The sequence below is a fragment of the Pseudorca crassidens genome, chromosome 9 (assembly GCF_039906515.1).
Source record: "Pseudorca crassidens isolate mPseCra1 chromosome 9, mPseCra1.hap1, whole genome shotgun sequence".
In the NCBI taxonomy this organism is placed as follows: domain Eukaryota; kingdom Metazoa; phylum Chordata; class Mammalia; order Artiodactyla; family Delphinidae; genus Pseudorca; species Pseudorca crassidens.
This window is the reverse complement of record NC_090304.1, coordinates 12,029,684-12,054,217: the sequence shown is the minus strand read 5'-3', so window position 1 is coordinate 12,054,217 and position 24,534 is coordinate 12,029,684. Positions and strand designations below refer to the sequence as shown.

Genomic DNA, 24,534 nt, shown 5'->3' with positions numbered 1-24,534 from the left:
CCAGCTCTGCATAATTCCTCAGAGATCATATAGGTCTCCACTTTAAATATAAATATATATATAAAACTTCCCCCTGTCTTTTTCTCCTCCTCTTGCTCTCCCCCCCTTTTTTTTTAATTTCCTATAATAAAGTTTCCTATTGGATAAAATCAGCTCCCTGATTTATGCCCGGCTCCTATTGGAAGTTCTCAGGGGCTGACATCACTTAGGAAAGCGAGGGGGTAGGGCTGCCAGATCAGTTTGTCACCACCCAGGCTCCCTAGCCTCTGGCTGGGTGCAACTTCCATTTTAGGTGTTGGATCTGAGAGAAAAAAAAAGAGGGAGAGAGAGAAAGAAGAGCAGGAAAGATCCTGAAAGGAGGAAGAGGTGGCGAAAAATCAACAACCTTGCTGGATTTGTCTTTCTCAGAACATTGACGAAGCCTTGGTTTTCTTTCTTAAAGGACTGGTTTTTAGAAGTCCACATTTGAGGTGTGTGCCTTTTTAAAAAATATGTGTATAGACGGGTAAAGGAGGATAAGCCAAGTTGAATTTTTGTCTTATGGTAACCGAGGGAATTTAAAAACGAGAGGGTCTGTTATGCTGACGGGTAACTTTTAAGCAGTTAATTTTTCTTTCTACTTATTTTGGGGAATTTTGGTATTTTTATCATATTTAAAGCAAAGTAAAATATTCAAGACCCAGAAACAAACTTCTGGTCTCTCTAATGTAGGGAGATGAATAGATTCAGGGGGGTGAGAGCAATTCCATAAATTTACATTTTGGTGTGTTCTTTGATTTTATGTATTTTTTTTCTAGGTTAGGCTAACAAACTTCTGTTTTCAGAGCCCAAACCAAAAGTTGGTTTTTTTGGCATGTTGCGTGTGGGTTGGGAAAGGAATTTGTCCGGGTCGGAAGCTAGTTATACAGATGGTTCTTCATACGTTTCAAAACTTTTTTTTCTCCCTTTTATCATTAGATTTGTGGAAGTGGAAAGTTGCAGGGAGCTTTGCAGCTTAAATGGTGATATTTTTTTCCCATAGAGAGTTTGAACGGCCCAGATCGGTTTCAGCCCTGCTGTTCCTGGGTGGATCCTTCTTTTACTTTTCCAGGTGTGGTGGGTAGGAGCCTCATTCTCCTTCTAGACTTAGCCTCCCTGCTTTGCCTTATAAAAGAAAATAAATGGATCCATGGTAACTGAATTGCCATCCCCTTACTTCTAAAACTACCTTTGCTAGCAAAGATTTGTGGAGGTATTGTATGTTCAGTCTGCATATACGATAACGTTTGGTTTATGTGCTTAAAGGAGTAAGGAAATTCTAATCATGCTTGTTAGTTCACCTGAGTAAAGTGGCACATGTGAAAATATTTTCAGCTTTGTGCTCTCTGAAAGGGCCTTGGATTAAAATAAGGTTAGGCTAAGAGTAAAACACTTACACAAACTTTAGTGTTTAGGATGCAGTTGAGAAAGCACAAGGGGAATTCTTATTTTTAAACCAAACTGAAAGTTGTTTTTTGGAGGTGAGTTTTTTATTTGGTTAATTTGCCGTGAAATCAGAAGTTTTTAAGATCTGAAGGCCCATGACTGCTTTCATATCTTATATTTAATTTTAAGATTTGTTTTTGTTTTGCAAACACATTCTTGTAAAAATACTGATGCCAGATAACCATATAACCAACTCATCAGTGGCTGAAAACTGGATGTTCTCTTCCTTCTCCCTTTGAAAATGCGAATCATTTGAAAATTAAAACTGCAATAGATACTGCCTAATTGTAACAAGGTGGGCCTTAATATGTAAGCTGCTCATTAGCTTTAAACTGGTATGTATCTATAATAATCCTCTGATTTTGTACCCCCCACCCCTTAATTCTTTTCAGACTAGAGCACTTCCTTGAATTTCTTTTCCAGACATGAGTATTTCTTGAAAGCTGATTTCATTCTTGTGAGGTTGTGGCTTCAGAGGAAATGGAACTTTGTTCCTTCTTTTAATATAATTTATGCAAGGGCTACAGTAAGATTTTAATGTCTGGATCTCCTAATTATAGCAAGTGCAGTTAAAAAGAAAGAAAAAGGACAGTGTGTACAGTTTGTTGGGCTGTAGTTCTTGTTTCATTTCCAGATTTTCAAATGCTCTTTCTGCCTTGACCCCAGCCTAGGGGTTTCTTGGTGGATCTTTGGAGAATTGGTCATGTTGCTACCGGAGTGTCAGTTTCCCACTCAGCCTTTAGGGGGAGGGATGAGGGAATCTGAAGAAGGAGTACAAAGGCAGTTTGAAAATAGATTCTGGATGACTGAGTGGTGGTGGTTTGGGTCCAGCTTTAAATGCTGGGCTTTGTGTAGCTGCAGTGAACATCCTAGTTAACTAGCGTCCAGGACTGTTTCACGAACTGAGGCATTGTTTTGACTGGTGTGTACTATTAGAGCCTTTTGGTTGATAAGATGGAAGATTTGTCTTTTACCTCACCTCTACTAGTTCTTCCCGGAAATATAATAAGGGGTGTGAATAAGTAAATCTTTTATTTTTTGTTTTGCTCCCCATTTTGGTTTTGGGGTAAAAAAAGACAAGTAAGTGAGAGTTGTGCAGATTTTTCTTTCCTTGTCTGACTCCTATATGCTGTTGGTTTCTTTGTTGTATGACTAAGGTATGGTATGTTCCAGGTGGGGGCCTCCTTTGGGTGCTTAGAGCCCTAGTGCCTTTCTTAGGGTTCCAGTTATGGAGAGTTAGAGGGGTTAGAACATGTTCTTTCAGCTAGGATAAAAATGGGGACTATTGGAAATCTTAAAAATAAAAAAAAAGCTCCAAGTAATTGCAATTCAGCCTTGAATTGGGTTTATGAGGTAGTTGCTCTCTAGGGATGAGTGAGAGAGGATGGATGCAAATAAATTAAGCATAGATCACTATTCAATTGGAATAGCAAAATGATTAGCCCTGTAATAATTTATTGCTTTCTATTTTGGTACCTGGTGGTCCCTTGTTAATAACTGCCCACCCTCCCTCCCCCACCCCCCTCCTTGTTTTTTTACTGAGTGCTAAGCATTTTGCATAAACTATTGTATTTACTTAATTTCCTACAACAACTTTTTGTTTGTTTGTTTCTTGGTTTATTTTTTGTTCTTTAAGGAATTTGAGCCTCAGAGAAGCTGAGGTTTGCTGAAAATTTCAGTGCTTGTAAGTGACCAAGGCCAGGATTACACCCTGGTCTGACTAACTACAAAGTTAGTGGACTTAACCACTAAAACACTGCCATTCTCCACAGAGAATAGAAACAAGAGCCAGAACTAAAATGAGCCCTTGCTAGAGGCGCATCTTGCTGAAGGTCAGTGCTCATTTAGATTTCCAACCCCCTCCGTGTTAGAGTAATGTACGTAAAAAAAAATCCATTTCCCATAAAGCCTGTGGGGAGGTGGGGAGCGAGCTATGTTAGAATGGCTATTATTTCAATCCTTAGAACAGGAGTCTTTCCATATGCACACCATTGCCCTCCTCGAATTTCTTAAACTTACTAGAAATGTCTCAAACTTCATTTGATTGTCAGTGAAATTTCTTCTTCCAGAGAATTTTCTGGCATGTGGTTTGGAATGATATTGCCAACTTGCAGGGAGAGGTTTGTAGCAGGTAGTTCAAATAATGTTTATCACACTGTATTAAAATTGTCTATTTATTTATTTTTTGAATTTTATTTAATTTATTTTTTATACAGCAGGTTCTTAGTAGTTATCTATTTTAATACATATTAGTATATATATTGTCAATCTCAATCTCCCAGTTCATCCCTCCCCCCTCCCCCCACTTTCCTCCTTTGGCGTCCATACATTTGTTCTCTACATCTGTGTCTCTATTAAATTATCTTTTATTTTTGTCTTTCCCTCTGTACTGACCTGCTTGAGTGTAGGTACTGTTTTACCTCTGTATCCTCTTAGCACCTATCTTAGTGTCTGGGATATATTGAGGTGCTTAGTAAGCTTTGGTTAAATAGGCACTATGGGAATCAGTGAGGGACTTTTGTGGGGAAGGCTGAAAGGAAGTTGAAATAGGAAGCAATTCAACAAAGATTAATAAAATTGCAATGTAATTTTGAAACTTTAGTCTGTAGTTTCAACCTTTTACACATCTCCCACCTTCCTTTTTTTTGTTTTTGCGGTACGCGGGCCTCTCACTGTTGTGGCCTCTCCCGTTGCGGTGCACAGGCTCCGGACACGCAGGCTCAGTGGCCATGGCTCACGGGCCCAGCCGCTCCGCGGCATGTGGGATCTTCCCGGACCGGGGCACGAACCTGTGTCCCCTGCATCGGCAGGTGGACTCTCAACCACTGTGCCACCAGGGAAGCCCCACCTTCCATTTTTAAATAAAGTTTCTGGAAATAATTGAAGATTTAAAATTTTAATTTCTCTTTAATCCTGTTTTCTTTCTGGGCAGACGGTACAAATAATAGTGTAAAAAGTAAGGGTCCGGGACTTCCCTGGTGGCGCAGTGGTTAAGAATCCGCCTGCCTGTGCAGGGGACATGGGTTCGAGCCCTCGTCCGGGAAGATCCCACACGCCACGGAGCAACTAAGCCCGTGTGCCACAACTACTGAGCCTGTGCTCTAGAGCCCGCAGATCACGACTACTGAGCCTGTGTGTCACAACTACTGAAGCCCATGCGCTTAGAGCCTGTGCTCCACAACAAGAGAAGCCACCACAGTGAGAAGCCCAAGCACCCCAACAGAGTAGCCCCTGCTCACCGCAACTAGAGAAAGCCCGTGTGCAGCAACGAAGACCTAACGCAGCCAAAAATAAATCAATAAATAAATTTAAAAAAAAGAAAAAAGTAAGGGTCCTAGTCAGTTCATTTCATACTATAGGCAGCTGTTAACTTCAACCACTGAAACCTTAAATGCAGCCATTTTCTTGGGGAGAGGAACTCATTACCCAGAACATATTAGGGCAGCAGCAGGGAACTATTGCTTTCAGCCATGTTGGAAGTGAATGGTTTTTATACTTGTTAATAAAAACAAAAAGCTTGGGAACATAGTGTTTTTTTTTTTTTTCCCTCGGTACGCGGGCCTCTCACTGTTGTGGCCTCTCCCGTTGCAGAGCACAGGCTCTGGACGCGCAGGCCCAGCGGCCACGGCTCACGGGCCCAGCCGCTCCACGGCATGTGGGATCTTCCCGGACTGGGACACAAACCCATGTCCCCTGCATCGGCAGGCGGACTCTCAACCACTGCGCCACCAGGGAAGCCCGGGAACATAGTTTTGAACATTAGTGCTTCAAAGAAAGTATGTTTGGATATCATTGTACTTTTTTCACTGCTTTCACTGTGAAACTTCAGGAGATTTTGTTCACAAAGTGGGAAGTTTATGAGTTTAAGAACCCAAATTAATTTTCATGGGAAATTTGGAATAATAGTAACAAGAAATTTGCCTAAAGGAACAAGCCATAGGTTATCAGTATGTGATTTCATGTTCTCTTCCCTTGCAAAAGGGGTTAAATGCTTTGAGAAGCTGAAATAGGGATTGCTCTGCCTAAATGCAGCTGCCTCCAAGGTTTGCAATAGAGGGCATTGATATAGCCTGGCAGGGAGATTGTGAAGGCGGGGAAGAAAAACTGTTCAAGTGGGATATAAGGGTATGGATTGATTTGTAGTTAGTTATATTGTATAATGTATTTTTAGAAGTAATTTTTTCCCACTAAGTCTACTTGGAATTGCGTGTTATTGATTATTAAATATTGAGTATTGAGAACGGGGCCCACATTTACTATTCTGGTTCAGGGACAGTGTTCCCCATTTTTAAGGCCATTTCCTCTCCAGTGAGTTCTTAAGCCTTTCTGGAGTGGTGTGGGCAATTTATTTTATTTTTTAAAAATTTATTTATTTATTTTTGGCTGCGCCGGGTCTTCGTTGCTGTGCGCAGGCTTTCTCTAGTTGAGGCGAGCGGGGTCTACTCTTTATTGCAGTGCGTGGGCTTCTCATTGCGGTGGCTTCTCTTGTTACGGAGCATGGGCTCTAGGCGCACAGGCTTCAGTAGTTGTGGCACGTGGGCTCAGTAGTTGTCGTTTGCGGGCTCTAGAGCACAAGCTCAGTAGTTGTGACGCATGGGCTTAGTTGCTGCGTGACATGTGGAATCTTCCCAGACGAGGGCTCGAACCCGTGTCCTCTGCACTGGCAGGCGGATTCTTAACCACTGCACCACCAGGGAAGTCCCGGGGTGGGCAATTTAAATCAGGCATGTAGTGGGAATTCTAAGGATCCAGAGTTTTCTTAAAGCCTTCTTTGATGGCTAACAGATAATTTGGGCATCACTTTCACAAAACTTGTGCCATTGTGTGATGATAAAAGAAACTTTAACTTTTTATTTTGAAAACATTTCAAGCTTACAGAAAAGTTGGAAGAGTAGCACAATAACTCCTATATACCTTTCATTCACCTTGACACCAATTGTTAAAATTTTGCCACAAATGCTTAATTATTCTGTATTTTTTGATCAATATGCTGACTAAACAGGGAATTTCCAATCTCAGTGTTCCATAAATGTAGAGAGGCAAGGCAGCTTTGCATGGTTAAGAGCATGGATGCCAGAGCCAGACTGCATGGGTTCAAATCGTCTACCACTTAACTAGCCAAGTAACCTTGGGAAAATTGTTTAATTGCTCTATGCCTTGACCTCCTTGTTTGTAAAATAAGGACAATAATATTAACCATCTCACAGGATTGTTGTGATGATGAAGTGACTTAATACGTGCAAAATTCATAGGATGTTGCCCAGCTCATGGGAACACCTTGTGTTTGCTATTAGAATGGATACTTTAAGTGAACTCAAACAAACATCATTTGTCTGTTGGACTAAGTTCCCTCTAAGGTGTCTTAAAACCTGAGACTCTATGGTGGATATAGATGCTTATATTACAGAATAAATGGGCATCCTGGATGGATAGGCTAACTTTTTTTCTTTAATGGGGAAAAAAGTGCCTTTAGCAATAGGCAGGTTTGGGGAGTTACATGGGCAGGGTTGTCCAAAATATGGGTGCTAGGGGAATGGATAACCCTTAATAAAGTAAAGTAAGGTGTGAGTGAGGGAGGAGAAGCTGGTGGCAAAGCTTGAATCTCTTGCAGTAATTTCTTAGGAGTCTTGGATACTTTAGGGGAAAAAACAGCAATACAAGTTTCTCCCACCTTTTTGTGTCTACAAGAGACAGAACTCTAGCACCCAAGGATAAACTTCCTTTAATCTTGGCAGAGAGTGGGTTGAAAAAGCTCTCTTTGGGTTTATTATTCTTGACTTTGAACCAGATTCTTTTCCTTGCTGTCTCACTTGTCCAACCAGGATTTTTTAGGATAACGTTAGTTTTGAATGTACAGGAAACAGTTACATAGCAATGAAGGCAGTTTTTTTTACTATGTCTTTCTTGAAATAAACCTCCCTTTTTAATGTTCAGGAAACATCATTTTCTATTTTCAACCTTTATTTAAACTGAGACTTGTAGAAATTTTGAGTTCATCAGTGCTTCCTATGAGAAGTGTGCCTCTAAGAAAAAAGTCTGCTCTTCTATGTGGAAAAGCTAAATTGTGGCCTGTGGGAAATACATATGTGTTAGATGCAGCCTTGCCTGGAAACTTTTGGTTTCTTCCAGCCTAAGATTTTCCTTCTTTTTTTCCTTCCCTCATACTAAATAACCCATGAAACTAGTGTTCTGAATAGTATTTAAACTTAATTTCTATTGACACTCCGTAGCTTCCTGTCATAACTCCTTCACCCAGCTCTCCATATTTTTTTTAAACCCCCATTTCCCTCTACTGATTCTCCTACATTTTCTTCTTTTCATTTGCTTTCCCCTTTTTATTTGGTGTCTCCCTTTGTCTTTTTGCCTCCCGTCTTTTTTCCCCTTAGATTGGTGGTCTTCATGGGCATCACTTTGCCTCACTGACACATAATGTGGAAGAAATTTCTTTTTTTTTCTTAATTTATTTATTCATTCATTTATTTTTGGCTGCGTTGGGTCTTTGTCGCTGAGCGCAGGCTTTCTCTAGTTGTGGCGAGCGGGGGCTACTCTTCGTTGCGGTGCACGGGCTTCTCATTGCGGTGGCTTCTGTTGTTGCAGAGCACGGGCTCTAGGCGTGCGGGCTTCAGTAGTTGTGGCACATGGGCTCAGTAGTTGTGGCATATGGGCTCAGTAGTTGTGGCGAGTGGGCTCTAGAGCGCAGGCTCAGTAGTTGTGGCGCATGGGCTTAGTTGCTCCACGGCATTTGGGATCTTCCCGGACCAGGGCTCAAACCCGTGTCTCCTGCATTGGCAGGCGGATTCTTAACCACTGTGCCACCAGGGAAGTCCTGGAAGAAATTTCTAGTTCTTAAAATAGAATAAATTGTACTCATGTGGTGAAGGTACAAGTATTAGGATACTGCTTTTGGTTTATTTCAATTAGGTCTAGATTAGGATTAAATGTTATGATTCAAGAAGATTGATTTCTTCTAGTAATTAAGATTAGGTTTTATTTTTTCGATTTTCAAATCTCATCCACATTTACTCATTAATTACTCATTTTGGTTCAGTTGACAGTAGAGCAAAAGATACTTAGTTTTCCCAAAGTACATTGTCAATTTTGTGTGTGCTTCCCATGTTCTGTATTGGAATGTGGTCTCATATTGAGAGGTCTCTTTGTGGAGTGAAAAGGTTTTTGTTTTAGGGAGCTTACATTTGAAAAACCAAAATATATTCTGGTGGTTGAGGTTATAAGGCATTGTTGTAGAAATTAAGTCAACTTCTCGGTACTTTTATCAAGGCACCTACAGTTCCCATTTCATTGCAAGTGAAGTAAATCTCATTGAAATAAAGTAGCTGGTGTATATTCAGTACACTTTTAAAAATAGAGTGGTCTATTTTAAAGGAGAAATTGGTGCCAATCTGATTTCTTTCCATTGTTTCTTTGTTGGAATGGGGGAAGTACTGTAACCTCTCTGTTCTTCTCTTCTCTGTTGACTACTTTGTAAACCAGGGCAGAATTGGCCATTTGAATGTCTGCCCCGCTGAAGGTCAGCCAAATCTGCAGGTAAGGCTACTGGAGACCCCAATTGATGGGCCTAAGGTCACAGTTAGAAAAAATGTGTAGAAAGAAAAATGAAATAATACTGATTTATTTTTCTAAACTTTAACTTTTTGTTTTCATTAAAAAAGTAAAACATCTTCATTCATTCATTCAAAAGAAATTTGAGAGCCTGCTATGCACCAAATAGACCTCACAGAGCTTACATTCTAGTTGGAAGAGATAGATACTAAGTAAGCAAGTAAATATATAGTAAGTCAGAGTGTGATAACACTATTGAGAAAAAAATAAAGCAGAATATGTAGGCTGGTGAATAAGAAGTGCAGGGGTGGGAGTGAGATTGTTTAATACAGAGTGGTCAGGGAGGGCCTCACTTACAAGGTATGTTTGAAAGAGACTTAAGAAATTAGAGATTGAAGTCCTATAGATATGGGTACAGAGTGCAGAGGCCCTGAGGCTGGTTTGTTACCAGCAAGCAAGAGAGATGGGGGCAGTATATGTGTTCAGAGAGGTCCAATGGGTGTGTGTTGGAGATAAGGGGGGACACAGTGTAGGACCTCCTCCTGCACTATACGGTACCAAGAAAAGTCTCCTCGCTTCAGACCCCAGAGACAACAGCTGTTAACGATTTTTTGTGTAGGCTTTGTAAGGAGTTGAAGGAACACCTGGCCCAGCCTCCATCTTCGTCCCATTGTAGAAGTTGCATGTGAGTATAGTCAGCACATAATTTGCAAAGTAGCAGAATTTGCATAGGTTGATGACCCTTGTCTTGGAGAATGATAAAAGTAAGGCAACTACTTAGAATAAGCTTGTATGTGTTTGGGATGGGAGATCAAAATTTTCTTCCCTAGAGAAATCTATTTCTCTACCTTCTTATCTACAGGTTCAAATTTCTATGAATAGTAGAAGTGACAGCCTTCTTTTTGAGTACATTGAGTTTCCTTTTGAGTACATTTGTTGATTTGGTTTATGACCAAATATTATGCCTACCCCGCTTATCTGCTGCTTTTCGTTTTGCTCATTAGACCAAAAAGCTCCTGCTTCCCCGCAGCCCTAATCATTGGAATTAAATGGCTTCAGGTACCATTTTATAGGTCACCGTATCCACATTTCTGTCTGGCACATCAGGGGACGTGATCAGTCCTGATAACTAACCGTATGTCTCTTTTCCCTTTCTATATGTGTGTTTAAGCAGTAATGGTTGTTAAAGCGTGTTGCTGAACCACTTGGCCTGGTTGGCTTTGGTGGGATTGAAGAAGAAGCACCAACTGTTTAGTGATTGATGTTCTGTGGCAACCCCATAATGGAAAGTAAAAGGATATTTGATTACCAGAGTAGCTGTGTCTTGAATCACCCATTCTTACTTTCCCTCTCAAGATTTCTGGTTTAGCTAGCCTGTCCTTCAGTGAAAGAATTTCTCTGTCTCTCTCTGTTAGGAGTTTAGCCCTAGAACTTGACCTGGTTACCCTCTATTCTTCTTTTTAATTATAACTATCTAGTTGTCATTCTGTTACATAATATCATCCTTGGGCCATGACCTCAATCAGGAAACATTTTTCCCCCTTCCATCCGCTTCCTCTTTGGTCAGGTAACTGTATATCATCTTGCAGGAAGTACTCTAGGCAATCAGGTTCCCCCAATTTTGAAGTTGCTTTAAATAACTGCTTGATGTATATTACTTCAGCATTTATAGATGTTTGTAGTTGTCTTGAAAGTATGTCTTGCCATGCCATTCTTCTTTCCTAAGTCTTCAGTGACATGCTTCTTTGTGGAAATATTTCTCTTTATGCCTCTTCTAAAAACATCTTGCTACTCACTTGCCCTTACTCAAACCAGAAGTTAGTGACTTGGATAAGTGTCAGAGGTAACACTTGAATCCAGAGTTTCTGGTTACTTCTATTGTCAACTGGGCTAAAATTATCTAGGGTCTTGAATGCTAGATTTAGGACTTCGGACTTCTTTGGGGATGGAATGTGGAACAGTCTTTGAAAATGTGGCACAGCTCTTTGTTCCTTGGAGGAAAGTTAAACTGAGTCATTTAAAAAATAACTGGGTTTACAAATTGGTACATTGTCTTCACAACAGTTGCAGGTTACATGGTGGCACATTTTAGATTATTAATAACTCGTGTTACTCTTGAATATGTACATATGTGACAACATGCATGCAGTATGAAATTATTATATTGGCAACTAGATGAACATTGAATCCTAGAATTGTGTATGGTTTCATTTTTATAAAAATATTTAATAAGATTTGGTTGGATTTTCATATTATTAAATAAAAATTCTAGCTCTGTATGTTAAATTAAAAAAAAATAGTTGGGTTGTCCAATCTGCAGTGTAAATAGGGATGTCCACCACTGTAGCAACTCAGGATTCCAAAGTGAGACAGTTCTTCCTTTTAGGTTCTGAGTCTAGAATATAGCATTTAGGATTGTGTCATTCTGGCCATTTATATATTTAAATCCATGCTTTCAAATCCAGACTGAACAATGAGCTGTCTGCTGAATAGTAAAGCAGGTCCAAATAATGTATTTTATAACTAATGCTTTTTTGGGAGAGGAATGTGGTGGTCAGAAGGTTGTCAGGGATAGGCCAGTACGGTGGTTCCCAGTAGCTGACTCTCAGAATCACTTTGAGGGCTTTTTGCAAACATGAATTCTGAGGCATTCCCTCCAGAAATTGAGGTATGAGGGTTGGGGAGGTAGATTTGGGAGATTGTATTTTTAAAAAAGCTTCCCAGGTGATTCTGATCACTTAGGCTTGAGGACCACAAGATCTGAACATTTGAGTTAAGCTACATATCTATATGATTTCTCAGATGGGTGGTTATTTACTTAGTATAAGAAGTAGAGAAGAATAGTTCATGGTAGTAGACACGGTAAGAAGGTGGCTAATTTGAAGTTTTCTACCTCTGTATCCCGTATTATTTTGGAATTACAGATGTCACTGCCTGATTTGGGGATTCTGCCAGCACTTAGTATGGAATTGAGGACTTGCCTCTTAGGGGGAAGGGAAACTTTTAGACCATATCTCCATTTCCCCTCTCCATTTTGAAATTGTGGAACAAATTCAGGAGAGGATGTTAACATTGAAACTCAGCTGGACAATTTGTTTAAAACTCGACAGGAAGGGCCAATGTTACTTCCTGTCTGAAAAGGAAGTGCTGGCTTCCTTCCCTTCCTCCTTGGCTAATGCTGGTCAACTTAGAATATGGGTGGGGGAGGGGCTGATCACATTACTACTTCAGCTGGCTGTTCGTTCCATGGGAGATAGGGCTATCATCAATGTTCAGTAGCACAAGCATTTGCTCCCTTCTTTCCTTGCTTGTAACATGGTGATGGGTGCTCTGTGGGCTCCTGTCTACTTGCCCTTATGTGATAGCCCTGTGCTAGGTTTGGCTGTTGCAGTCCAGGAAGGCTTCCAATCTCCCAGACATTATTTTACATTCAACCTTATACCTCCCCTGTATTCTCTGACATTTGAAAATAGATCAAGGAGTTGTAGGGAAGAAACTGCAATCCATTTGACACTGAGGGGTAGGTTGTGGAAAGGAGAACATAATTGGGCAGAGGGGAGTGGATGACAAAAGTTTCTTATTTTAAATTGAGCCAAGAAAGCATTCCTTCTAAGTGGGGCCAGTTGGCACTCTTCCTGCTATTTTAGTTCTGGCTTCTCCTTCCTACTGGCCAATTGTATTACGTGTTTGATGTGAGTTTGAACTGTGGTCTCTGGGGTTGGGGGGAGGGAGAGTGGTGGAAACAGCTGGCGCCTTCATCAAGCTATCTCAATTATGCTGCTTTTCAGGGTGCTTAGCGGGAGGGTGGTAGAGGAATTGGATGTGTGTTAGCAGAGTCCTAGCAACTCTCAGTAGTGGGATTGGATTCTTGGGCACTCTTAATGCTATGTGGGATGTTGGCTACTTGGAATGCAGCAAAACCTTTTCCCAATCACATTCTTTTCTCTGCCTCCCCTCCCTCCAGTTCTTTCAGCTTTGGGCCTGACTTGGAGAGAAAGGGGGTACGTGGGAAGTTATATAGCAAAACAAATTCATACTTTTCCAACCATTGAGTATTCAGCTTAAGTCTTGGACCCTTCCATTGACTTTCTCCTTACCCATTTGTTATTCCTTTGGTTGGGTTTTCTAAATGTCTGCAAACAGCCAGAGATACAAGTAGACCAGGACTTTTGAAGAAGTTGTGCTGAATTGCGATCAGTTGGCTATACTGGTCTCCTTCCCTCCTTCCCATCGTGGGTTTCTATATTTCTGAGTCAGCGTGCAGTTTGTCTCACCTACTCAGTTTGAGGCAGAGAACCTGCGGAGCATCCTTTTGGAGTAGCAGTAGCAGCATTGATACGGATGTGTCCAGTTCTGTCTGGGGTGTGTCTTTTATAACCCTCTTTTTTTTTTTTTTTTAAGTATCTCAGAAAACTCTTCTACTCTACTATTTTTATCTGCTTTTTATATAACCATCTCACACAGTAGTACTTAATTGACTGATTTATTTGGCCTGGGCTATAAATAAGGGAGAATTGGATAAGAATACCAACAATTGTAACTAATTTTTAAAATTATTCTTGAGTGAAAAAGGGAGTTAGTCCGATTTAGTGCTAGGTAAGAGATCTCTAACTTTTTTGTGTGTGTACTTCAGTGATAGAGTTTGCAGTGGCTAGGACCTGCTGTTAAGTTCTGTTCTAAAATGTAGTGTTGCTCAATATTCTTTTTTCTATCCCGTTCTAGAATGGCTGACTATTGTGTATATACCTGCCCCACTTCCTTTCATCTGGTTATATCATAGCCAGATATGGACTAATTCCTTCTAATTGTGCTGTTTTAGACTTATCTCCTTTTGCATCAGCATGTACTATCCGAATCAGGCTTCTGCACAGAGTACTTCTAGCAGATCCAAGAAGGGGAAAGGAGTGGAGGAGAAAGGGAGGAGAAAAGATGAGAAATGATAGTGTATTACTAGTTAGTTGCCTGGAATGTCCCTCTGGTTTGAGAACTGTGTGCTGAGCCTTATACTATGCTTTATGCAAGAATTGAGCCCTGGGGGCAAAGGGTGTTGTTTTGGATATCAAGAGTCTGGCTAAATAGAGCTTGACTTCTATCTGCATCTTTGCTTCTGAAGTTTAGAGCTGACGTCCAGTGGGCTTGTTTAAGATAGCAGAAAAATGTATCATTTATCCCATTCTTGGTGTCAGCTGTGGACCCTTACTAGGAAGGGAGGCTTTCTTTTCTGATGAGGTTCCAAGTCTACAGCCCCTGATCCACTCCAGGGGGAGTAGTGAGCGGGAAAAGCTGTTTGTTGTGTTGACTTTTTTTTGCTGCAAGAACTACTGTGCAATTCCTAGTGGGCCTCCTTTCATTCCCTAGGGAAGTAGATAACTTTGCTCCTAGCATCTGCTGATACCTATTCTGCCTCTTTGTAGGGTGGAGTCTGCTGCCTTTGTTTGTTCTGTTTGGGGCCTCTTAAAAAATCAGCTTTATGCTTGTGGGGAAAAGAGTTTGAAAGACTTTGAAAACAGTAGAAATGGGTGAGAGAGAAGTTGACAGAGGATGTGTCCTGAAGTAGTTTTTCCAGGTGGGAATATTCCATTGACTGAATTCAGGTTGGTTATCAGATTGCCACGATGAAGCTTTCTATGAGATGTATCACACGTAGCTGAGCTGAGTATAACACCAGTTTTAAGATCCGCGGTCTCCAAAGTGAAGAAACTAGCTAAGCGGGAATGTTGAAAATCCCCTCAGCCCCTCTGAACCCTTAGATCTTCACACAGTATCTTTCTGATGATTCTTAAAGGCCTGAGCTTTGTCCTATGTAGTGTTGGCTTGGGTCGGGGAGGAGGGTTGTTTTCCCTGAACATGATAAGGAATTGAGCAGGGCAAAGTGGGAGCTCTGGCTGGTGATTGGTAGACAGGATGCCCTGGAATGCAGTTGGCTTGAAGCCCAGAATCCAGCACTTTGTATTTGTTTGTTTCTGGGAGACTGTGGTCTGGTGCTACTGTGACAGGAAGTGAGAAAGCTGGGAGTGGGGGAATGGAGAGGGGCGATGTCTTTGTGGTTCTCCTGTGAAATCTCTTTGTCCCTGGAGAGCAGCCCTGCTACAGGGCTCTACTGAGAAGAGAGCAGCCTTTGTGTGTCTAATGGGTCTCAGAGCATCTAGCTACTCCGAGGGATTAGGGAGTGTGAATTCTGACTGTGGCCTCTTGCGTTTTAGCACTTGAGTTATATAAATGGCTTCGATCTCGTAGTATTGGGGATCTCACTGACTTTTATGTGTGCTACTATTATTTACAGATCTCTAGGATTTAATTAAGAAAGGAATTTTAAAGGAGATAGATGTTTATTTGTATTATGTTTATTCACTGTGTATATTGCAGATACCTTGTTGAGTCTGAAAGGAATAGAGAGAACCAGGCAATGCCGGGCCCCTACATTTTAGGTCTCATCCTTCCAGTTGACATCTTACTACATACAGAGCTGGAGAAACCTACCCATTTTTTATTTTAGTATTGAGAGGTACTGGCAATTCTCTGTTTGCGCTTAACTAGGGAATGGTTGGTAGTTTCCTAGGATTTTTTTTTCTCCTCTGTCTAGACTGAAATAGCACCTGTAACACTCTCTGTCCCCGCCCGCCGCCCCCCACCCCCTCCCGCCGCCTTTTCCTCTTGTTTTGTGTTTTCCCTGCCCTCCATTCCAGCTGTGAAACAGGCATCTCTTCTCACTTTGTGGATTGGGTGGCTGAGTCCTCAGCTTCTTGCCAGGCTGGCTAGTCCCTGAGCACACACACAAGCCGGCCTTTGATTACCCAGGAGGACAGCTGCCCTAGAGGCAGATTGCTAACATACCGCTAGAACAATCCCTCCCCTCTGTTCTGATGCTGGCTAGCACAGTCTTCCCTGCTTCTAGTTCCTTCTGTTTCCCACCCCACCTCTGATCTGATCTTTGCTTTTGGTTTAGTGAGATGTCACGTTAAAAATGAGAGTAGGGATGTTTGTGATTAGATTTCTTTCTTGAGCTGTGATTAGAGAATGTGACAAGTAGTCAGATTTCTATAGCGGGCCAGTCAGTGGAAAAGTAGGTGATTGTGTACCAAGTAATACTATTACTTTTGCTCCTCTCACCTTTTCTCCTGAGTTCTTTTTCCTTTTAAAATGGGAAATCTAAGGTATTTCTCAATTCTGGCCTTCTCCAGAATTGAGTGAGGTCTTGCTCTTTAGAATGAAGGCAATACCCAAAGGTCTAGGTGCTTCCACCTCATCCTTTCTCACTCCCCTCCCCCCCTCCCCCCAAAATTTACTTTTGGTCACCTTCTCTATTTGAGTTAGAATGACTTTTAACCACAGGAAGCGTAGAAAGTTCATACTCATTTCACTCTATCAAGGAGAAGGAACATGGACTTGGAGTAGAAGAGATGCGTTTCTACCACTTACTAGTTATATGATGACCTTGAGCAGGATAGTGAATACTTTTTTAAAAAATTAATTAAATTTAATTTATTTATTTTTGGCTGCATTGGGTCTTTGTTGCTGCACACGGGCTTTCTCTAGTTGCGGCACGCGGGCTTCTCATTGCAGTGGCTTCTCTTGTTGCAGAGCACTGGCTCTATGCACAGGGGCTTCATTAGTTGTGGCACGCGGGCTCAGCAGTTGTGGCTTGTGGGCTCTAGAGCGCAGGCTCAGTAGTTGTGGCGCGCAGGCTTAGTTGCTCCGCGGCATGTGGGATCTTCCCGGACCAGGGCTTGAACCTCTGTCCCCTGCATTGGCAGGTGGATTCTTAACCACTGTGCCACCAGGGAAGCCAGTACTTCTGATGCACAGTTTACTCATCTATAAAAGGGGCCAACATTACCTCAGAGGTTGTTGGGAAGAGTATCTGTGATAATTTATAGGGGGAGGTCAGTAATTAATGACTCACAACTTCTCTCCCCCTGTAAGGTCAGATTTTCTTCTTTTAGATAGGGAGAAACATTTCCTTCAGCTATCTGCCCTGAGCTGAAATGGGACCTTCATATTTCCTATGATTTCTTCATAGACTCACACCTTCTCTCTCTTGCTTGTCTCAAAAGGGAGGCATACTCTAAACCTAATGGAAGGGGTGTCTTGTTGCTCTCTTCAGGGCTCAGGGCTTTCTTAGGAAGCTGGACTGTAACTATGATTCAGTTACATGCTTTCAGCTTTTCCAAGTCATCTTCAAATGATGGGCAGAGAGATGGTGGGAATGCCAGGGATAGAAAGTTAGGAGGTTTGGTGAGAAGCTGCCACTTTAAAAAAGGACTGTGAGCTCAGACAGTTGGGTGGGCTCTAGTAAACCTTAAGGTTAAGCTTTTTTTCCATGAATTTTTTCCCTCTAGCCTAGGGTAGGGAAGAGTGTAAGGTGTCCTAGTTAATTTTAGGATTTCTCTTTTATGACAGGAGTTAAACACTACTGTTCCATTTTGACTAGACTTTTTCTAATTTCCCATTGTATACCTGACCTCCTCTCTTTTCCCCTTCTTTTGTAGAATGGAGAAAGGCATTTGGCCTCTCCCCTTCCTCCAGTCTGACACCTCCCTCTGTTTTTTGCCCCTCCTTCTTATCTTTGTTTCCTTATTGGCCTCTCCCTAAAGCTCTGCTTTCTCCTTATAAGGCTGCGTGAGGTGCCTTTGGCAGGGTTGCAACAGGGATACAGGTAAGTAACTTGATGTGTCTCAGAGGCTCAGGATTGAGAGAAAATTCAGTGTTATCTGTCCCAGTGGAAGGCCTTGGAGAGGCACGTGGGTGGTGGGGGAGGAGAAGGAGGTGGCCTGGCCTGAGAGATCAGAAGGGCTTGTTAGACCAGTCCTGTGTGTGTGTCATACACTCTCCAGAGAGAAGCAGGTTTTGTTTCTTTCCATACCCTTTCAGTCCTGGGCCCCCTCAGGAGCTGAGAGCCACACCCTTCCTTTGCTTCAAAGCCAGTCTAGCATTTAGACATTTTAGTATCTTATGGTTTGGGGGGTTCCCAGAATACTTGGGAGGGGAAAAGAGAGCAAGAAGAATGTTCCATCTGGTTTCTGAATTTAGGGTCAAGACGGTGGAGGTGATTTTTTTTTTTTTTCCTTTTAAAGTCACAGTAAAAACTTTAAATCCTGACAGGTAACAAGAATGTTTAAGGTGTCCTAGTGACCTATAGAGATTGCTAGCTCAGCCGCCTTGTAACAAGTATTTCTTTAAAAAAAAAATCCTTTCATATATTTATTTTCCCTTTTTTCTCTGAAACTCCAATGAGATAGAATGATCACTCCTTCCTAAGAGGAGGGTGATTTGCCGGAGACTCCCTTAATTCATCAGATTTGTGTTGGACACAGTGAGACCTAGTCCTTCCTTGTAAAACTGAGACTCCTTCAGTCAGCCTTTTGAGTGCTCTTAAGTGGAGAAACTGAGCCTATCATAAAGCAGATCCCCAGGGAAGCACAGAAACTGCTAAACACCTAAGACAATGCCATTTCTGGAATGTCAAGTTTTGTAATTCTGAGAAGTGCCCAGTTGACATGAGACTGTGAAGTGAGCAGAGTCCTTTCTCCATCTTATTGCAAGTCACGTTCAGAGACTTGGGGTTAGTGTGGGAGTGAGTTTTTCCAGCAGGGAGAAATATGAGAGTTGTTCTGACTGAGCTTTGAATTGTTCTAAGCTTTGGATGGTGGAACTTCAAGTGGTGGGTGGAGTACTAAGACTTTGGACTTTGGTATAAGCACTCTGTGATAAGAAGCCATAGAAAAACTATTGACAAAACACATTCCTTTTGATTTAAAAATAAGGTGCCAATTTTCTCTGTTTGTGGTTGAACAGCATTAATTGCTTTGAACTTGCGGCAAATGCCAGTTAATGCAAATGAATGCCTTTTCGGTGTTTGGAAGACCTACCTTTTTTGGTTTGAATGTTATGTAATACAGTTCTGTAGTGTTACAGGTGCTATATTTTATTGATTGGTATTCTTTAATAGAAGGCTCAGTGTGCTTTTTAAAAAAGCAGTTTGAAATCCCTAGGGTGATGTAGAAGAGGAATTTTGCTTATCATTGCATTTAGAGGGAAGGGATAACTTTCTGATAATCAAAAAAACTTTCTGATAATCAAAGGGATAATCAAAATTGGTTTTGATTTCATAATGAAGAAATAGGAAGAAGTGAAGAGGGCTGCGTTTGGACCTGGCTCTACAGAAGATAACACTTCTTTCCTAAGAACCCAAAGACTATTTTTCGGGGTTTAGAGTTCTCCATCTGAAGACACGTAACTTCTCTGCTTTCCGCAGAGGCCTCTATGCCTGATCCTGCTCATCTCTTTGGATATACTTCTCTGAAGTGCATGGAGGCGGCAGACACGTTCAGAGTTACCCAGCCTGTAGTTTTACATATATTAGCCCATTAAAGCTAAACTCTGAAAAGTAATAAAAAGTAAAACTTACAGGGGTTATTTATAACTTCTCCAAGGTCTCACAATTTGTTTTCGGCAGAGCCAGGACTTGAACTCCGGGTCTTTTGACCCCTGGCCTGGAGTTTAATTTTTTTTTTTTTTTCCCTTTAAGAGTGTGAAGGATTCCTGTAGTTTACAGAGCTACAGTAAGTGGGAGAGGGGAACATGTGGAGACGTGTGGTTTATTCAAAAGCCCTAACAACACGACCAAAACTCTAGTCTCTTGTGTTAACTGTTTGTAATAGTATTGTATTGGTAGCAGTAGCTTTCTGTGCGTCAAGACATTTTCTAAGTACTTTCCATGGATTGTCTCGTTTAATCATCACAACCACCCTGTGTATTTTATTTTTCCCATTTTACAGAAAAGAAACCTGAGGATTAGAGAGATTTGCCCAAAGTCATATAGCTAAGAATCAATGGAGCTGGGATTTGAACGCAGTCAGTGTGATTCCAAAGTTTATGTTCTTAACCTCTAAAAATTAAAATTTCAAATTATATTTCTATGGCCAATTTACAGTAGAACAAGTCATTGTGGGGACTGTGCTATTGGCAAGTGACTTTCTTCTTTTCCTCTTTTACCTGGTTGGCATTGTCAGACTGTTTGGTCTCTCTGGGTATTTGATTTAATTCAACTTCTTCTGGTTCAGAATTCTTACAGAAGAGATTGAATGTTTACTGTTGTCATTGCTTGAATGTGGGAGCCTTGTTGTAGACTCGTAGGTCTATAGGACCTATGGCTTGTTAAGAGTAAAACCAGGGCTTCCCTGGTGGCGCAGTGGTTAAGAGTCCTCCTGCCAATGCAGGGGACACAGGTTCGATCCCTGGTCCGGGAAGATCCCACATGCCGTGGAGCAACTAAGCCCATGTGCCACAGCTACTGAGCCTGCGCTCTAGAGCCTGTGAGCCACAGCTACCGAGCCCTCGTGTCACAACTACTGAAGCCCACACGCCGCAGCTACTGAAGCCTGTACGCCGCAACTACTGGAGCCCATGCTCTGCAACAGGAGAAGCCCCCGCAACGAGAAGCCCGTGCACCGCAGCGAAGAGTAGCCCCTGCTCACCGCAACTAGAGAAAGCCTGCACATAGCAACGAAGACCCAAATGCAGCCAAAAACAAAAAAATAAATAAAATAAATTTATTTTTTTTAAAAAAAGAGTAAAACCAGTTACTCTGAGAAAATCTACTGTTAGGGGAATTGCAAGGTTCACTTGTTCACTTTGCTCCTCTCCCTCACCTTGGCAATTCCTTGATGATCTTTTTTTATTTTTTGGCTGTGCAGCTTGGCTTGCAGGATCTTGGTTCCCTGACCAGGGATTGAACCCGGGATCACGACAGTGAAAGCCCCAAGTCCTAACCACTGGACCACCAGGAAATTCCCGATGAGCTTTTTTTAAGTGAGAACAAGTGTAATCCATAGTAAGTGGCCAGCCTGTAAAGATGTTGGCCTGTAGTCTTAAGGCTTTCCTGATTCTAACTGCCAACATCAGTTAATGGTTTGCAGATTCTGGTCTATAGTATAATTTTCTTATGATGTGTATGTTTGGCATGGAGAAGACTCTCAAGTCTCTGAGTTGTGAGGTGGGGTACTATATATCTTGCCTAACTGCTTCGTTCTCTTCCCCCACATATGCTTTCTTTTTCCTCCCATTTATTTCTTTTCTCCCACTTATTTCTTATTTGTAGACATTATGGATAACCCTTTAACCTAAAGATAAATGGAAATTTTTTCTTTTCCCTTTTTCCTGTGATGTTTGGGTAGAAAGCTCTTAAGAGTTGTAAGAGAGAGGTGCTGGACTGTCCATTTTATATTGGACTTAAGTTCAAAATTTGCTATTAACTGAGACCTTGGGTAATTTCTACACCTATAGCCTGTTTTCTCATTTGCAGTAAAACTTCCTTAGAGTTGCTGTAAGGATTGCCAGGATAGTAAATGTAAAACATTCAGTAATTGCTAGTTCTTTTCACCTTCCCTTTCTCCTTAGTAATAAACTGCTAAGGCCTCACACAGGGAATCGAGAGCTCATTGTAGCAGATGTGTAATTCTGTGATAACTGCCAGGCACTTAGGAGAAGCACCCTGTGTCCCAGAAACACTGGTCTAGGTGGGACCTCCTAGTAAATAGTGTTGGAGTAGGGAAACCAGCCTCATCCTCTCCTTAGAACCCAGTTATGCACTTGATCCAGTTAATTTCGTCTACTAGTTCACAAAATAGTTTTGGGCTGAGGCATTACTATTAAGTAATGTAATTGGAAGATAGAAACTAACTCTTGAAACAACTTAATACCTCACATTTGTATAGCATTAAATTCTCAGCCGATCCTCACAGCAACTCTGAGTTAGACGGGGCTGGTGGTATTGGCATCTTACAGATGAGAACGTGGCAGTGACTTACTGCCATTGTTGGCTAGTGGCAGAGCCAGGACTTGGACCTGTCTTCTGAGTCCAGTTCTGTCCTACAAAGCTCTGCTTCTGCCCTCTTTCAGGCAGAAAATTTCCCCCATGCTGTTAGGCCTAGGAATCTGATCTTCTTTTTCTTAACTTTTCTGCCTTCTTCTCCAAATTAGAGCCAGGTGGTCAGCTTTTAAAGCCACGAAGATGGGAGAAGCTGATGTTTTTCCAGATATTGCTTCCCGACCTAGAGCCCTGGGTAGAGGCCCTACTGCCCTTCCTAACTCCCTGTATTGTATTAGCTAAAGTTGTGGGGGCAGAAAGTGGCAATTTTATGGAAGGGTGACAGTTTCTCTGTGCAACAGGGAGTGTTGGCACTGTATGCCTGAAGTAGTGGTAGTTTGGTCTTTTATTAGCAAAGAAGATTACAGGGCAGAGACTGCCAGAGTGCTAACTACAGTTCAGACAGACCCTGTTGAAACCCAGAACTGGAAGAATCTCCCCAGCTCCGGGTCCTCTTGGTGTGGAAGGTTCATAGGTCATTGTACATAGCAGATGAGGGCAAGTGCAAATGAAGTAACAGAGATGGAAAGGGAGCAACATTCAAAAAAAATAAGGCTACTTATTAAAGACCTTTGAGTGGCCTGTTGGAGTGCAGGGTGGGAATTGAGAAAGTGACAATGGGCTTTGGACCTAAAGGAAGAACAGGAGTTGATAAGTGACTGCGGGAGCCCAGAGCCTGGGTAGGAGGACTTTGGAAAAAAGACTGCCACATTCTTGGATTTAGATCCACTGGAAGGAGACCTAGATCCACTGGAAGGAGTCTTGGTGATGGAGAATTAATTAAGGAGTTTATTGGGCACCTATTTATCAGTTCCTCTGGGTACTCTTGCTTGCTGAATACTACATATACTCTAAAGCAAGCAGGCCCAAGCGATTGTGCTTGGTGTAGGGCTCTGGGGAGCGTGGGAAAGGGAACTGAAGCTAAAGGCTTAGCCTAGGCTAGTCCCCACATGTCTTCCCCACGACGACTATTGCATTCGTTTCTCAATATCTTTGTGGGCATGCTGGGACTGGGCTCTGAAGTTTCTGCCTTAGGGGTGGGAAGGAGGGGGAAGGGCATTCCAACAGCCATTTTTTTTTTCCTTCCCAATTTGGTTGCTGGGAACAGGGGGTAAGTGAATATATATCCATATTATGACCTGCTCCTGGTTCTCTACAGAAATACATGTAGAGGAACTCTGACATGACAGTAGAATCCAGGTTTTAATGAAAACTACGACCAAGGTCCAAGTATTTGAAAACAGAGCAAAGTCCAAAGGGCATTTGTCACATTAAGCAATTCCAAGTCGTATTTTAAATTACTCCCTTCCATTCCCAGATTGTTTTTTCCCCAACACGTGCCCTTGCTGCTCTTTTTTTTTTTAATGTATTAGGTATATTTTATTTTCCTCTCATTCCTATTTTTCCTCCAAATATTTCTACAGCTCTCTTCTTCCTGCTTCCTCCTTGCTGTGGTGGCTGGGATGCTTCTCCCATGATATTTTGAATCTAGACTGGGCTGTTCTCTGTTAAACCAATCAGTTACGACCTTCTCTAAACAGGTGTGTATGTAAATATGTTTATTAAGAATAAAAAAAATTTTTAAGTGCCTTTTTTCTGGAGGGGTTGAGGAGAGGGTGGGGAATAGGGGAGAGGGTTTATTCTAAAACCTGCCTTTCAACGTGGTATATCTTGGGCTGACCAGAAAGTCTCTTATAGCCAACTTGTAAGAGAGAAACCCTACTAAATCCAACAGTATGACTACAATGCCCCTCCACTTACTAGCCAGCTTGCAGATTATGTAATAGGGTATGGGGAACTCTTCGCTTCTGAATATCATTTATTGTGGAAGTGGTACACATAAACCCTCTAGATACTTGGATATTTACCCTTAGTTGGAATATGTAAAGAGGTAAAAATGTAGCCTGTTTAGAGCTTTCTGCAGGATAACAGAGATGTAGGAAGTTCCAGCTATTAATTGAAGGTTAGAATACGAACTACTTCAAGGGGTAACTTTATAATTTAATATAATGCTCCTTTTCCTACTCCACAAAGAGATGTGAAGGTCACTGAAAATGTTGCCTTTTTACACATAGACTTTTTTATTCTGTTGCTTTCTTGCCTCTGTTAGCCAAGGCACACATTCTGCCCTCAATATTGTAGTATAGTGTTGTTTTTTTTTTTTTTTTTTGCGGTACGCGGGCCTCTCACTGTTGTGGCCTCTCCCGTTGCGGAGCACAGGCTCCGGATGCGCAGGCTCAGCGGCCATGGCTCACGGGCCCAGCCGCTCCGCGGCATGTGGGATCCTCCCAGACTGGAGCACGAACCCGTGTCCCCTGCATCGGCAGGCGGACTCTCAACCACTGCGCCACCAGGGAAGCCCTGTAGTATAGTTTTTAGAAGTAGAAAATCCCTTTATAAATGTATCCAATTTGAGGGCTTTAGTTTTATTTCCTGCCTTTGATGGTGGGAATTTTTTTTACTGCATCCATTTCTTACCGGCGTTTTAATTTAGCATATTCATTTAGTATATTTTGCCACCACTCCAGCAATTTCAGTGTTCAGATTTGGGAGAGGTTAAGTAAGATCTGTACTGCCCCCGTATCTCAGAGGTGGCTCGCCCCAGCAGGAGAGCGTGTGCTTGTCTATACTGTGGAGTTACA

At 41.9% G+C, this 24,534-nt stretch overlaps 1 protein-coding gene across 9 annotated transcripts in view; it reads left to right on the top strand.

The window, feature by feature from the left end:
- Positions 1-224: 224 nt before the first annotated feature.
- CTNND1 (catenin delta 1) overlaps positions 225-24,534 on the top strand; it is a 47,246-nt gene continuing 22,936 nt past the window's right edge. For 5 of the 9 annotated variants that reach the window (XM_067748931.1, XM_067748930.1, XM_067748929.1 and 2 more), the window contains exons 1-2: positions 225-470; positions 23,317-23,433. The gene's annotated coding sequence lies outside the window, so the exon portion shown is untranslated. Of the gene's footprint in view, positions 471-8,955; positions 9,010-23,316; positions 23,434-24,534 lie in introns of all 9 variants that reach the window. The other 4 variants (XM_067748933.1, XM_067748932.1, XM_067748928.1 and 1 more) reach the window with 2 other exon arrangements.